Source organism: Thamnophis elegans, chromosome Z (assembly GCF_009769535.1).
Source record: "Thamnophis elegans isolate rThaEle1 chromosome Z, rThaEle1.pri, whole genome shotgun sequence".
Taxonomy (NCBI): Eukaryota; Metazoa; Chordata; class Lepidosauria; order Squamata; family Colubridae; genus Thamnophis; species Thamnophis elegans.
In genome coordinates this window covers 15,135,636-15,151,562 of record NC_045558.1, presented here as the reverse complement: position 1 = coordinate 15,151,562, position 15,927 = coordinate 15,135,636, and positions in this window count along the sequence as shown.

Here is a 15,927-nt window from a genome sequence, read left to right as displayed (position 1 = left end):
TTTGTAATGGAAGATGGTTTTGTGGGTTTTTTTATGTTTTGTCTGTTTGTGTTTATTCAAAAATAAAAAGCAATTATAAAAAAATTAAGCAAACTCAAATTTTGTTTTTGTGTCTGTGTTTTGTACATTATGTTCGCATAGCTTTTCAGTGCACATAGAACTGTGTAAAACTCTCTTATAAAAGCATCTTAGTATGACATATATACAAGTTAGTATAAAATGTATGAGCAATTTAACATAGAATATTTGGAAAAATCAACAGGATAATTGTTCTGATCTATACACAAGACCAGGGGTCGGCAATCTTAAACACTCAAAAAGCCACAAAGTTCCTAACTGGAAGCCCCCTGTTCAATTCTGAAGCTGGCCTGAAGTCCGGTTCCCCACCATAGTGTCTCTTCCTAGCATGGCATCCCTTTTCCTCTACCTCTCCTAACTGAAAGCCCTATCAATTTTGGAGCTGAGCAGCAACAGGGAGCCACAGCAGAGGGATGAAAGAGCCACATGTGGCTCCAGAGATGCATGTTGCTGACCCCTGCACAAGGCCAAGAAGTGTGAATGAGGCTGCTTCATTTAAAAACTAGTCTTAGATGAAATGTTTGAGATGCATGGAATATATTGCAATTCCTTGTTGCTTCCCTACTCAGATGATAAAGTGATCTCCTAGAAGTTTTGTTCTGTTCTGTTTTTGATTCATTCCTATTGACTAATCATAAGTATTAAATAGCCTTGGCCAACTGGGAAAAAAATTCTATTCACCTCCAATTCTCCCCATTATTTATGCTGAATTTTCATTCTGAGACTCAGATTGGCTCATTAGTTATTCGAATATGTGCTACAGGATCTTCCATCAAGTCCTGTATTTGACTTCAAGGAAGGAAAGGAGAGAAGCCATATGTCTTGGAATTGCATTAAATTCACATAGAATATTTTTGCTCTACTGAATGAGCAAAAACAATGGCCATAAACATCAACAAAGGACAACTTCAAGCCAAAACAACAATGACAACAACCATTTGTATCCACTCCTATACTTCCCTGAGCTCTTCTCTTAGGGTGCTTATTCTTTCACCTTCACCCACAGACTCAAATCAATTTTGCAGGTTTCTATTTACATATTCTATTCTTTCAGATCCTCCTCACAAATATTATTGATCTTAACTCTACAGAATTTTGTACATCCATTTTAGCCTGTTTCTGGAATGCTCCCATTGAATCCATAGAATCCATTGAATTCTGCTGCATTTGGAGTTCTTGCACCACTCCTAGTGAATAACTTTCTTTATTCACCAGGAGTAGTGGAAAGGAAAGAGAATTTTCTTCTGATGAGTTAATTCTTCATGACTTTTAGATCAGAACTCAGCTTTAATTGTCATTGGACAGAAATCTAGACTTGGTCGAAAGAACTAGAGTGCCAGTTCAGTTTCAGTAATGAATGTCTTCAAAGGACACATCATAATATCTGATTCATTTCTCTTGCAGGATTGCTGTGAGAAATATCTTTTGTGAGCTGTCTCATTTCCTGAAGAAAAGGGCAAGATAAAAATTAAGTTTTCAACAATTGTAAAAGTAGCATACAATAAATAGGGCTTAAAGTGACATTGGTTTCCTTATAACCCTTTTTATTTAACAGGCATCTACTTAATTTGCATCTCTCTGGTTTGTGTGTGAATTAAAACAATCACACTGTAATATTTGTTCTTCACTCTTCGAATTTTGTAAGACATTTCCCCAGTAAGATAAAACACTAAAAGGACTGACTTAAAGAAAAACACTGGTTTACCAAAAGAAAGGGCATAACAGTCAGAGGTGGGGGGGGGAACCCTCCTTGCAACATATCAATAAAAGTTCATATACAAAATGTGCATGACATAAGCACATAGAGCAGGGCTGTGAAACTCGTGGCCCACAGGCTGGGTTTGTCACATGCTGGCCACACCCATTTTAGTGAAGGGGGAAAAAGTCATGATGCATCACATGATGCAGCCATGACGACACAAGTTTGACACCTCTGACATAGAGAAATGGTTGCTTTGTGCCTGATTTCAGTGAATTTTCACCTAAACATGAGATATCTGCATATTATTTCTGAACGCCCATCTGCAAATTTCAAATAATATGTATGTCAGGAAAACTCCCTTCCTTTCTTGCAGCCTTCCATCCTTCGAGTAGCATGTTACTGGAAATTTTCCATCAGACAATTTGGCTAGAAAGTTTGAACATGCTTAGAAGGCCTTGCTGACAAAAGGGAGCACCAGACATATAAATGACAAGAACCGGTTACTGGTATGCAACCCATGTTCCTTTGCTGCTCTACCTGCAGTTTAAGCCTCGTGCCTTGATGCCCTTGAAAGATGTCCGTCATCAGCAAATGGTAAATCAGATACGCTCCCAAAATAAATCTGTTGCAGATTAACTTAATTACCCCAAAGCTCTCAGGAGCTTCGAGGGATTTCACAGCATAGCACTCATCCTGAGAAGCAAATTAAATGCTGCAGTGACAACACACACATCTCCCCATTATGAGGAAATCAAATTTAACAAGAAGAAATGTATGCCTGTTTGAATGTTCAGGAGGGCTTACTAGGAACAAACTGCAAACTACACAACATTTCCTTCCAAAATATGGTTAAAGAATGATTCGTAAGGTAGCAAGTGGAGTTAATCATCATTAGATCAGACTCATTGAAAACCTTGTTAGTCATTTACAATTGAAATCAATGGGATCTTAGTCACAGTGTTTGTTTGTTTCACTGAGTCCTTTCTAACTATGAATATGCACACAACTAATTACTAATATTTATAAAATGGTAACATAGAGCTTTCCTTTTGATAGGAGTTGATAGTCATTTAAACAAAATATATTATCTTTTAGTAAAGTTGCCAAAATTATCACATCCCCCAACATATCTCAAATGATCATTTCAAAGCATTGTTTGTTTTTTCCCATTAAAATAAGATAGGTGCTGGAAAACAGTTTGTGAGAATATAACCAAATAGGAGACATACAATTCCACTGGCCAATTCAACTTTACAAGGAAAAATCTTGGTCATCTTATTAGATCAATGTATTATTGTTTATGCTGCCACTAACTGATTTTGAAAAGAAAATCTGGTCATAAATAGTTGTTTGTGCCTACCTACTAGAAGGCCTAGTGCTTAGTGGTTAAGACACTGGATTTTCCAAATGGAAGGTTGACAGTTCAAGACCCAAATACTGTGTGATAAAGTGAGCTCCTATTTCTGCCTCAGCTCCTGCATACCTAGGAGTTTAGAAACATGCAAATGCAAGTAGATAATAGGTACCATTCCAGAGAGAAGGTAACAGTGTTCTGTGCAACTCAGCATATAGTCATACCAGCCATATAACCACAGAAGTGTCTGTTTGGACCATGCTGGCTCCCTCATCTTGGAAACAGAGATAAGCACCGCCCCTTAGCATCAGACTTGATTGGACAGGGGAACCTAAATGCCTTCATTTCAAAAAGGATAAATAATTGTAGCAGTTTATTACCTTCTCTTAAAGTACAAGAAATGATCTCTATAAAAATTCCTTAAAACTTGTCATTTCAGTGTTGATATCAGCAAAGTAACCAGAGACCATATTTAGTTTAATCTTGATCAAATAAACCAATTTTATATTCCTTCCTTTTACTTTTAATGATCTTGATAATTAATCCCTCCAAATGATGTCTTAGAACTTAATTTCTTTTCATTTTCCTTCTCACAAATTTCTTCAAAGCAATAACAAGCCTCTTTTTAAATCCAAAATAGAAAAGTTACCAGATCACTCTTTGGTTTTTAATTTGTGTATCTCTTTAATTATTAAAACATCAGTTTCTTTGATGCATCATATGTAGCATCATTTTCCATGCCATCCTTGTAGCCTATCATGTTTAAATCCATTTTCAGATCAGCATCAATCTTGTCTGATAAAACTTTTATCTATAACGTCTTTCAGACGGTATGGTCTATTTATACAGGCAGACACTTTTAAAATTAACATCTGGTCCATTGTTCAAAACTATCTTTTTAAAATGTCCAATACTAAAATATTTTGCTTTATTCTCTATCTGCAAGTTGAATTTAAGATTTTTTTGTTTTAACTATATTCTTTAGTTTCTTTTCTAGCTTCCTTTAGTCTTCAACCTTCAGTATCCCATCTTATCAATTAAAAAACAATAATAATAATTAAACACAAGAGCATTTTTCCAAAGGAAGGATTTTTATAATTAATTCAAAAAATGCATTTTAAATCCATCTGTACCCTTAGTTCATTTGTATCTTTCCAAAATCAGAGTTCTAGTCACCCTTTTGATGTTCATTCCAAGAGAAAAACCTTAAAATCATATTTAAAGATGCTTTCATTAAGGAGTAAAGAAAACTCACCCAGTATTGTCAAAATTATCAATGCAAAAGTTGCTAATAACTTTAAAAAAGCTAACAGGCAATTTTCTAAAGTGAATAGAAAAGAAAATCCAGCTTCCTTTTAAAGATATTGACCCATCTGACCATAGTTTGAACAAGATGGCTATTCCCTCATCTCCCAGAGCAATAGCCATGCCAGACATTGCTGTCTTATAGTCTCCATGAAAGTCAAATGTACGGAACACTTATGGGTGATCTTAAGTCCAATATCCCTGTCCAGAATGGAACTATGAAGAGCTGATCTACTTGCTGGGTTCTTTATTCCACCACAGTTGTCTTCAGTTCACCATTTCTCCCAGTAAGTTCCCAATATAGACCAAGTTTTTCTTTCTTTCTTTTAATACGAGTTTCATTAGTTTTTTTTTCTTGAATTCCTCTTAAGCCGCTTAGTTCTACAACTAGAACTTTTTGTGGTAAACAATAGTAATAATGGTTCTATGAGGATCTGTATTTTATATATTATGTTCCCATAGCTTCTCAGTTCGCAAATGTGAGTGTGCGTGCATGTGTTCAGCCTTCCGCAAAACATGCGCTTTGGCTAAAATGTGTGCCTAAATGGGACGGCAGAAAGCCGGGATGGGTCCCAATGAACTTTCATTATTCATAAATCATTTTTTCAGTGTTATTGTAACATCAAATGTTCTCTAAACAAATGGTTGTAAGTTGAGGACTACCTGCATGATGATAACAAAACCAGGTCTATTGCAGGAGTGCTCCAAAGTCACTGCTTCCCATTGTTACAATTTTACAGCTTTACATTTAGTGTGGAAAGCACAAGATATGAATAACATACATTATTCATTTGCTAATATGCATGTTCTGAAAAAGTTTCAGTGGAAGTGAATCATGCAAGAGCAAAACGCATCTTTTTTTAAACTTCCACCCTACCCCAAAACAGGTATGACTGGATAAATTGACTTCTTAAAGCATCCACATCTATTTTCAGGCAGTGTGAAAGGCTGAAAAAAGAGTAACTACTTTAAAAGAATATGATATTACACTCCCTACTTCATAAGCATATCTTCTGATTATTTCACATAAGATGACAGACAGACAGACAGATATGAGAGAGAGAGAGAGAGAGAGAATAGATAGATAGATAGATAGATAGATAGATAGATAGATAGATAGATAGATAGATATAGATAGATAGATAGAGATAAGAGAGAGAGAGAGAGAGAGAGAGAGAGAGAGAGAGAGAGAGAGAGAGATTGATTTTATTCAAATGTATCTCAACAAAGTTTATGTACGGAAAACAAATTCCTTGTGTGTCCAATCACACTTAGCCAATAAGAATTCTATTCTATTCTATTCTATTCTATTCTATTCTATTCTATTCTATTCTATTCTATTAAAATAACCCCCTACTTTCTTAAGCAAATACAGCTTTTCTCACCCATCAGAAATATGCCGTCCTTTCAAATACTAAGAAAAGCCTTAGGCATTAAAAGGTCACCTATGCCTGGTTTATTGGATTTGCTGAAGGGGATATTACCCCCCCCCCACACACATTTATTCCAAAAGCTTTAAAACTCTTTCATTTTCTATGTTCCAATAAATACTGCTTCATTCCCTCTTTTCCATTGCAAGCATGTTTCTGTATGGTATTGCCCTCTTTATTTGGAAAGTATCTATTAAAGCATTTCACACTAATAAAGTGCTGTCCATCTGGCAAAATTTATGAACGTTAATTATGTCTCATGCATTACTGAAGAAAAATAATGGTACTAAATATATCTTTTTCCTAAATCCATTTATAGCTCAGCATCAGATGCAGCCACCTCCAGCTGCATGAAATTACTTTAAATGTGTGTGTGTGTGGTGTGTGTGTGTCTGTGTGTCTGTGTGTGTGTGTGTGTGACATATATGATTGTTATATGGGGGGGATTCTGTGTGTGCTTAAAGTATTCTTCCTTCCTTCCTTCCTTCCTTCCTTCCTTCCATCCAATCCATCCATCCATCCATTCAACTTTTCTTCCTGCCCATCATGATTTATGGGGAAAATTTGATTAAGAGAATTTTATAAACCCCAAATAACATTTCTTCCACGTTCAAAGTGAGAAAAAATAAAAAAATAGATTGGAAAAGATATTTTCAAAGAACCTAGAACAAAGAATAATATTCCCTCTTGTAACTTTTAAATAGATGATGATAATGATAGATAGATAGATAGATAGATAGATAGATAGATAGATAGATAGATAGATAGATAGATGACAGACAGACAAATGATAGAGAATATATTAATATATAAATATAAATATCTAAGACGACTTGATAAAATATATGCACAAATCAATACCTTGGCTTACTTCTGCATAAGGTTATTGTGGGGATCAAAAAAAGATGAAGGAGGCTCCCCTGCTTGTGGGTCAGATTGTAATTTCAGTGGAATAATTTGGACATGGAGTAATGCATCCACTCAACAGGAATGATTTTGGATACAGAGTTATGTATAGAATTGGATAGTTGTTGCAGGATTTGGTGCATAACACCTTGTATATCTTTGATTAAAAGAGCCTGTTCTCTTATATTCTCTTATATTTAAGGAGTTGAAACTTTACTGAGCATCTTGCATCTTTCTGTCTCTCTTCTTCTCAAAGGACAGGCAATTCTGAATCCTTAAAAAAGGGAAAACTCAGCAAACTGGAAATTTGAGATACAAAAATATGCTTCTCTGCAAAATAACATTAATATTTGGTTTTGACAGTTGGTATTAATTCATGATTTTAGCAAGCTCTATTGCTTTTTTTTGGTAGCTTTATCCTGCCTAATTCTAAACAAACTGCAAAATACTACATTTGTTCAATGTTTAAATACTGAATATGTGAGGCTGAGTTTAAATTGACTGATAGAGATCATGCAGGCTTAGTTCAGGGATGCTCATCAGCTGTCAAAAGTCAAAAGTGAACTCATTCACTCATTTCTGCCCTTTAGAGAGCAATAATTTTTTTCGAATGTTCACTTTTCTGATTACAATAGCAAAATCAAGTATTACGAAGGACAGATTCAAGGTTAGGCCAGTGGCAGGACAATACATCAACTACGATGTTATCTGTGATAAGTGGGAAAAGTAATCATTTGCCCTAGTTTTAAAATATTGCAATAATTTTGTATCTTATTATTCATTGCACGATCAATCAGATTGAGTTGGCATTTTTGTCTGCTTATAGAGTCCTACCAAAGGACTTGGAATAGATTTGATGCTGTTACAGGTGTCATCACAGGATGTAAGCTGTTCCAAATAAAGCAACCTTTTGCAATTGACTGGTGGGGAATGTGTCAATGCCAATGGTGAACATGTGGTGCTCCAAATCTTTTGGGATTGCACCCAAGGAACTTATTACTGTTGATACTATCTTTGCTTTCTTTTGTCACAGTTCTTCTGTTTTTAGTTCTTTATTATTATGATGATTCATTGCTCAGCCAAAGGTTTTGAAGTGGATTTGGCATTTTATCCACCTACTGAGTTCTTCCAATAACCCGAGGATAGCCAGATGTTGTTTTGTAGTGTTAAAGATATGATCACAGAATACAAAGTGTGCAAGCTTAGGTTGACATGTTTTTCCTGAATGATATTTGTTTTCTTTATTTGTTCTGATAACGCTTATTTTCACTTGAATGGTATTTTCACACTGTGGTATTTAGTCTACTTTTATAGTATTTTTTAAAGTGCTTAGATATCATTCTAAAAACTGCCCTGAGAACTTTAACATGGACACAACAGTTTTAATTAAACCATGATGAGATTAAGCGAATTGATGCCTGTTTTGAAAAAAATAATAATGGAAATTTACTTTAATGTAACTTTTTTTTCTTTTTTAAAAAAAACACATTCTTCCTTCTTTTTTTCCTTTTCACATTCCCCCCCCCCCAATTTTTATATTTAATAATTTATACTTTTATCTGTTTAATGTAATAGTTAAAATTTATTATTAAAATAAATTAGCTTTAGTGTTGGAAAATCACTAGTCCTGGATTTTATACAACTTAGGATACTGAGGCCCACTATTATTCATATGGTGTTATTTCTTTTTACTCTTTCTGAGAACTCTTTTATGGTATATGTATCTATTTCCTATTTTTTCTTTTCAAACTTTCTCTGTCTAGGACTCTCCAATAATTTGATTCAGTTCCAGTGATCCAGAGACAATAAACAAACACCTCCACTAGTAAATATTATAGGAATTAAGTCCAATATATGGAGACGGGACTAGAGTAAGAAAGTACCGTTACTTTCAAAGCATAAACATTAATATTATTTCATTCCATCCATTTCTTGTTCTTCCTTGGCTAAAAGAATGGTTTAAGAATTCAAACTTGACATATTTTTTATATAGGTAGTCCTCCACCTATGACCACAATTGAGCCCAAAATTTCTGTGGGGCTAAGCAAGACATGTTAAGTGAGTTTTGCCCCATTTTATGAACTTTCCTGCCACAGTTGTTAACAACTGCAGTTGTTAGTAACATGATTATTAATTGAGTTTGGCTTCCCCCTTGACTTTGCTGGGCAGAACAAATTGTGATCACACTTCCACCATCATAAAAACATTAAGTCAAGCAATGTAGAATCTAGAAATTAATTTACGAATTTTCTCCTTTCATCAAATGGCTCCCTATTCTATCCTTTTCCCATTTTTGGAAAATGGGAGTTATAATTGAATAATGCCCAATATAAGTATATTATTGATTGTTGAGTTTATTCCATATAATCATGTTATAAACATTGGTGTGTGTGTGTGTGTGTGTGTGTGTGTGTGTGTGTGTGTGTTTATAGTTTTACGCAGTGGTGAAATTCAATTTTTTTTATTACCAGTTCTGTGGGCGTGGCTTGGTGGGTGTGATATGGCTTGGTAGGCATGGCTTGGTAGCATGGCAGGGGAAGGACACTGCAAAATCTCCATTCCCACCCCACTCTGGGGCCAGCCAGAGGTGGCATTAGCAGTTCTCCGAACTTTCCTCTATTGATTCTCCAGAACCGGTCAGATCCTGCCAGATTTCACCCGTGGTTTTATATAGATTGGTGTATTGTTTGCAATCAAGTAAACCATATCCCAATAAAAAAAAACTGCAATGAAGTCAACAGCAAATAGCCCAACCAAAGAATCTCTAACACCATCCCCACCAATAATGACAGGGCAAGCCACTAGAAAAGTAACTGACAGCTAACTGCACTCTTCATTAACACTGATGATGTTACTGAGTTAGGTAATGAAATGTCTGTAAGGAAAACAAGCAAGCTCAGAGAGCACCAAGGACCCCTCATAGTATTTTGTTTCATGGATTCTAATTATATTATTTTGAAGGATTGCTTTTATTTAATTCATTTGAAAAATGTTAATTTACTTTCAGTCTGAGTGGTGGAGAGGAGGAGAATGAAAGAGGAAATGGTAAGATGAGGAGGGAGGAGATGGAAATGGAGGAGGGGAATGGGAGGAATAGGAGAGGAGGGAGAGGGAGAGGAGGAGAGGGGAGGAGGAGGGAGAGGGAAGTTGGAGGTGAGGGGGAGGAGGTGACAAGGAGAATCCTGATGCCTGAAAAGATCTGAAAAGAGAATGATAGAAGAAAACATTGTCCCACGTAACAACATTATGAATTAATTGATGTCTATGAAACTTTTATTTAAAAATCATTTAATCATCACCCTCTTTATCATCATCAACTTTTACATCACTTAGAATACATCATAAAATGCTTTTCAATAGTTGCAAAAGCCAATGAAGGGAACTGGATACATAAATCAGGCTGCATAATTTCCCTATTTTTCTTACAACAATAGCAGAACAAAATTTCACGAATCACCTGAATTTAATAAATAAATAAATAAATAAACATAGGTAGTCCTCGACTTACAACTATTTACTTAGTGACTGTTCAAAGATACACTGTGGCACTGAAAAAAGTAATGTGACTTCTATTCACGCTTACGACAGTTGCAGTTTCTCATGGCCATGTGATCAAAATTTGGATGCTTGGCAACAGGGATGTGTTTGTGGCAGTTGCAGTGTCCTGGGGTAATGTAATCACCTTGTAATCTTCTGACAAGCAAAGTCTATGAGGAAGCCAGATGGCCTACAGAAGTTGTTGGATACTCCAGTATTGGAGATTTTTAAAAACAGATTGGCCAACCGATTGTTTGAAATGCTATAAGGCAGGTGTGTCAAACTCACATCGTCATGGCAGCATAACGAGACTTACCCAACTTTCCCCCTTTCGCCAAACTGGGCATGGACATGGCCAGCGCATGACCACCCCAGCCCATGGGCCGTGAATTTGACATCCCTGCTATAGGATTTCCTGCCTGAAGAGCAGGTTGGACTAAGACACCTCTAAGGTCCCTTCCAACTCTGTTATTCTGTTAGTCACTTAACAACTATGTTATAGTTTTCAGATGTTGTTAACTTACAACTGCAGGGATTCAGTTAGCAGCTGTGCCAAGAAAGATCCTAAACAGGAGAAAAACTCACTTAACAACTGTCTTGCTTACTAACATAAATTATGGGCTCAATATTGGTTGTAAGTGAAGGACTACCTATAGTCATTTCCTCATATGTTATCAGCGTAAATGAAAATTGCCATTCTTAGAAGAATAAAAAGTACTGCAGTTACAAAATGCCGCTGCATTGTGGGCCAGCCCTGAGCATTCTTCATCTAGGAGCCTATGTTAGGTTAGAACTTCCTATATATTGGATGAATCATAATGATTGGCATTTCACAAGTCGAAAACAGTGAACTCTGTGGACTCCTGGTTCTCTTCTTCACCCACCTCTTTTTCCTTTTCAGTTACTTAGAAGGATAATCATTTATTTACTGAAAGAAGCTGGCATTTAGTCATTGTCTCTTACAGATAATTTGGTGGCTTTATCAGACTTAGGGACGGAAAATCCAGCCAGATACTGTATGCCTTGTGCTCTCCAAGCAGCAAGGAAATGCCATTTTTCTTATCTTTATCTCCAATGTTGTTTTTCAATGAAAGTTGACTAAACCTATTTGCATGCACCCACAAATGTCCATCAATCTCCGTAAAGCAAAGGCCTTTTTAAATTTGGAACTTCTAAAAAAAATCTAACATGATTTTTTCTCTGCCTCCTCACCTGGTTGTTTTAAAGGAAACAGCAAGAAATTGAAATAGAATAGAGATACTATCCTAATGTACAGTATGAACACTTAAGAAGAGATGAAAGACCCCATAAATATCAGAGCTTGGGAGTAGACTAGAAAGTTGAAAAATATCCTAGAAGGAAGCAATGTAAATTCACTTTTATAATGTTTCCAAGAAAATAACAAGAATTTATCAAGAATTGAACTCAATTCATTGAAGATTTCCCCTCCCCACACCTTTTCTCCTACAGTGATACCTCATAATTAATTAGCTCCAGAAGGCATACCAAGTACTAAAAATTACAAGTGCCAAACAAACCACATGATTTACCATATGGCCCTTTGTTTCAGCTTGGAAGTACTTTTGTATATTCCTTTTCCTAAGTTAGTGACCTTCCTAATTTCTTGCCTACCTCTATGGCTGTCTCCCTCTTCCTTTTGCAGTGACCTCTCCAGCATGGCCAATTTTCCTGTCTGTTCTCTCAGCTGCCCCCTTTCCTATCACAGCATGTTTAATACCAAACAAACAGTGAGTACTGGGACAATATTTTGCATCATTTGTTGAATATCAAATTTGATGTGTTTTGAAAACAGTTGAATACTGAGGTACTGCTGTATTTGGTAGCTGATTAAATAGTGTTCTATAACAGCAGAGTACGAGGACTTTTGGAGTTGAAGGCAAATTTCACTTTTTTGGAAAGCTGGCAGGCTACATTTCAAGTATGGTGGAGCCAGGTTAAAGAAATGATCAAAGCAAGGATTTAAAAACAAGCCTAATATTAATTGAAAGTGTACATTTAATTTTGACATTAAAATAACAACATATTCCTTTTCTTGAAAATAACAATGCAGTAATTGTTGAGGCCTTTGTCCTTTGGGGCCACAAGTAACTCATTCAGGATCTGCACAATGACCTTTACATTTCTGTTCTATATAACCTATGGATGGATAAAGAAGAAGAAAGCTCTTAGCTGAGATCTTAGTGCAAAAAAAAAAGTCTCCTAAAAATATTCCAAAATTGCAAATCTCATGTAGGCAGTTGAATTCCAGCAATGATTATATACCAAGAGCATGAAAACACAAAGTTAGATAGATTCCTTCCTTCCTGAGCAAGCCTTAAAGGGAAAAATCCTGAGTCCACAAATTAATGTTGAATATCATCCAATTAAAAGCAGAGCACAGTCATTTGACAAAAGTTGCAGAAATTATTATAGGGTTTCTTCATTGATACATAGAAGGTCCAAGTTCGCGACACAGGCACATTAGCTGAAGTGCAATTTATTATAGCTTTTTACCCAACCTTTGGCAACTTTGATTTAAAGTCATGCATTCTAATATGTTTTGACAAGTAAATTGCTTGCCTTTTTCTTTGATAGCCAACCGTATAAATAAGCATGCATAGTAATAGTGCAAGCAATAATGTAAAAGTCCAAGTAATGCTGCACACACAGAATGTTAATGATAAAGGTGCCTATCTGTTTCAAAGGAAGAGGCATACTGGGGGGGCGGGGAGAGGGGATAGTTCAGACCTTGCATCTGGAATGGGCATAAAGAACAATGTAATACACTGACTCTGCATTTAAATAGCTAGCCTGGCCATATTCTGGGAAAGAGGACCTGTTTCTTAGCAAAGCAAAGACCACCTATCACTGAAGTATAGCATCAGCGCATTATCCTATTTTGTGATCTTGCAGGAGTGACTAGGAAAAATGTTTTCCAGACCTTACTGTGGATCGGATGTGGAGTCATTCCACTCTTACTTAGAAGCACTGGGGAAGCAGTAGGGAAAAGAAAAGACATCCATCAGCACTATGCAAGCATGTGTTACTGAATGACTAGCTGTGTAGGGCTAAGTGGATAAGAGAGCCAGTGTAGGAGATGATCAGGCTGTGATGGAGAGATGAAGCATGTTATCAGTCTTGAATCTCTTCATATCCACAAGAGACAAAAGTACAGGCCTCCTTGAATTCCACTGACTCTTATTTAATACCAACTCACTTTGGCTTTTAGTAGCTGTAAATTCTTGTAAAGAGTTTTAGTATACAATAAATCTATATAAGGATAGGATAGTATAGGATAGGATAGGATAGGATAGGATAACAGAGTTGGAAGGGACCTTGGAGGTCTTCTAGTCCAACCTCCAGTTTAAGCAAAAAACCCTACACCACTTCAGACAAATGTTTATCCAACATCTTCTTAAAAACTTCCAGTGTTGGAGCATTCACAACTTCTGGAGGCAAGTTGTTCACTGATTAATTGTTCTTACTGTCAGGAAATTTATCCTTAGTTCTAAGTTGCTTCTCTCCTTGATTAGTTTCCACCCATTGCTTCTTGTCCTACCCTCAGGTATTTTGGAGAATAGCTTGTCTCCCTCTTTTTTATGGCAGCCCCTGAAATAATCATTTGAACTGTCTGGACTTCTGATTTCCTGGGCATGACAGCCAGTATGGTTTAATGGCTAAGGCACCAGGCTAGAAATCATGACGCTGTGAGTTTAAGTCCCATCGTATGCATGAAAGCCAGTTGAATACCTTGTGACAATCATTGTTTCTATGCCAACAAATCTAACAAGTTTGTTGTTGTGGAGAAAAGAGGAGGAGGAAGATGTTGGATATCTTTGCTCCTTGAATTATTTATACAAATAATAGAAGCAGGGTATAAATAAAATAAAATAAGTAGGTGTTGAATGCTTTGGCTCAACTGATGGATTTCAATTAGAGTTTTGCATAAAGAGAATATATTACTTCTAATAGTTTCATTCCACACACAAATTATCAGGATTGCAGTGTGTGTGGAGAGAGAGAGGGGGGGAGGGAAGGAGGGAGAGATGATTTGATGATTTATTTATTTTTATCCCACCTTTATTATTTGTGCAAATAACTCAAAGTGGCAAATAGGCCTAATCCAGGGTTAGGGTACAGATTGTTTAGGGATCATTCAAATGGGGAAAACAGATTCACTTAACAACCATGTGACTAATTTAACAACTGCAGTCAAATGTGGCAAGAAAAATCATTAAAGGGGGCAAAACTTTCTTAAAGTTTTTTTTTTCATTTAACAACATAAATGTTGGGCTCCATTGGGATTGTAAGTTGAGAACTAACTACCTCCACTCCTTTCTCCTGCTGTTTTCCCTTCACCAAAAACTCTGTGAGGTAAGTTACGCAGATAATGTCAGGCCTAGAAGCCATCCTTTTGCATTGGGCCCTTAGGTTGCCCACATTTAGTGCTGTGGGAAAATGGGAGGGCAGATTGTATGGAGTATAGGAGATATATAGTCATAATAACATTCCTTTGTTAGAAAGTCAAGGACAGCATGCCCTGCACCTGGATGGGTGTGACTGGGGGCATTTCCAGTTGGGATGATGCTTGATTGACCTTATGAGGGGACATCTGGATGCTGGGAAGGGGCTTGGACTTTAATTTGGGTGGGGGAAAACTGGAAGCTCTCAGATTCAGGTTTTCCCAGATGTGCCAATATGACGTCTCTAATAAAATGGAACTTGAAGAATTTCAAGCCTTGGAGTCACCTCTCATTGGGGTGTTACTTGGAACCCTGACAGAGAAATAGAGATAGTTCTGAAGCATCTAGTCCAATTTTCATGCTAAGGAAGGACTAGAATGCACAATCTCCTTAGAACTGGACTGGCTTTCTAAATCTGATTGAAAGTTCAGATTCAGTTCCCAAATCAAATAAGGTCATTTCCAGGAGAATAGCCTATCCTGTTATTGCTGCTTGAGCCTAATGGAGAAAGAAACATCTATGGTGCAGCTTGAATAAGAATAATAATAATAATAATAATAATAATAATAATATAATAATAAAAAATTAGATTCTGGAGATCATGGATAACATCAAGCATGGAGAAGTAAAAACTATTGTCAGGCGAGAGTACACCAACAGAGTTAGGAAAATTTTAAAATCTAAATTGAATGGTGGAAATACAATCAAGGCCATAAATACCTGGGCAATACCAGTTATAAGATACACAGCTGGTATAGTTAACTGGACACAAGCTGATTTGGACCTTTTGGACCGAAAAACCAGGAAACTAATGACAATGCACTACAGTTTACATCCCGTGGTGATACTGATAGACTATATCTGCCCCGAAAATCAGGTGGCAGAGGATTGTTACAAGTGAAGCAAACAGTTTGAAGAAGAAAAGCATGGACGGCTGATTATTAAAAGAAAGTCAAGAAAATCTATTATCGAAGTAAAGAACAAAAATCTACTGAAGGCCAACAGACAAAACAGATACAGAAAGATGTGATAAAATCAAGAATGAGAGTTGGCAGAACAAAGCACTGCATGGCCATTTCTGGAAAAAAATAAAAGATAAAGTGGACAGTGAACAACTTGGTTATGGTTAACAACAGGTACATTAAAGAAAGA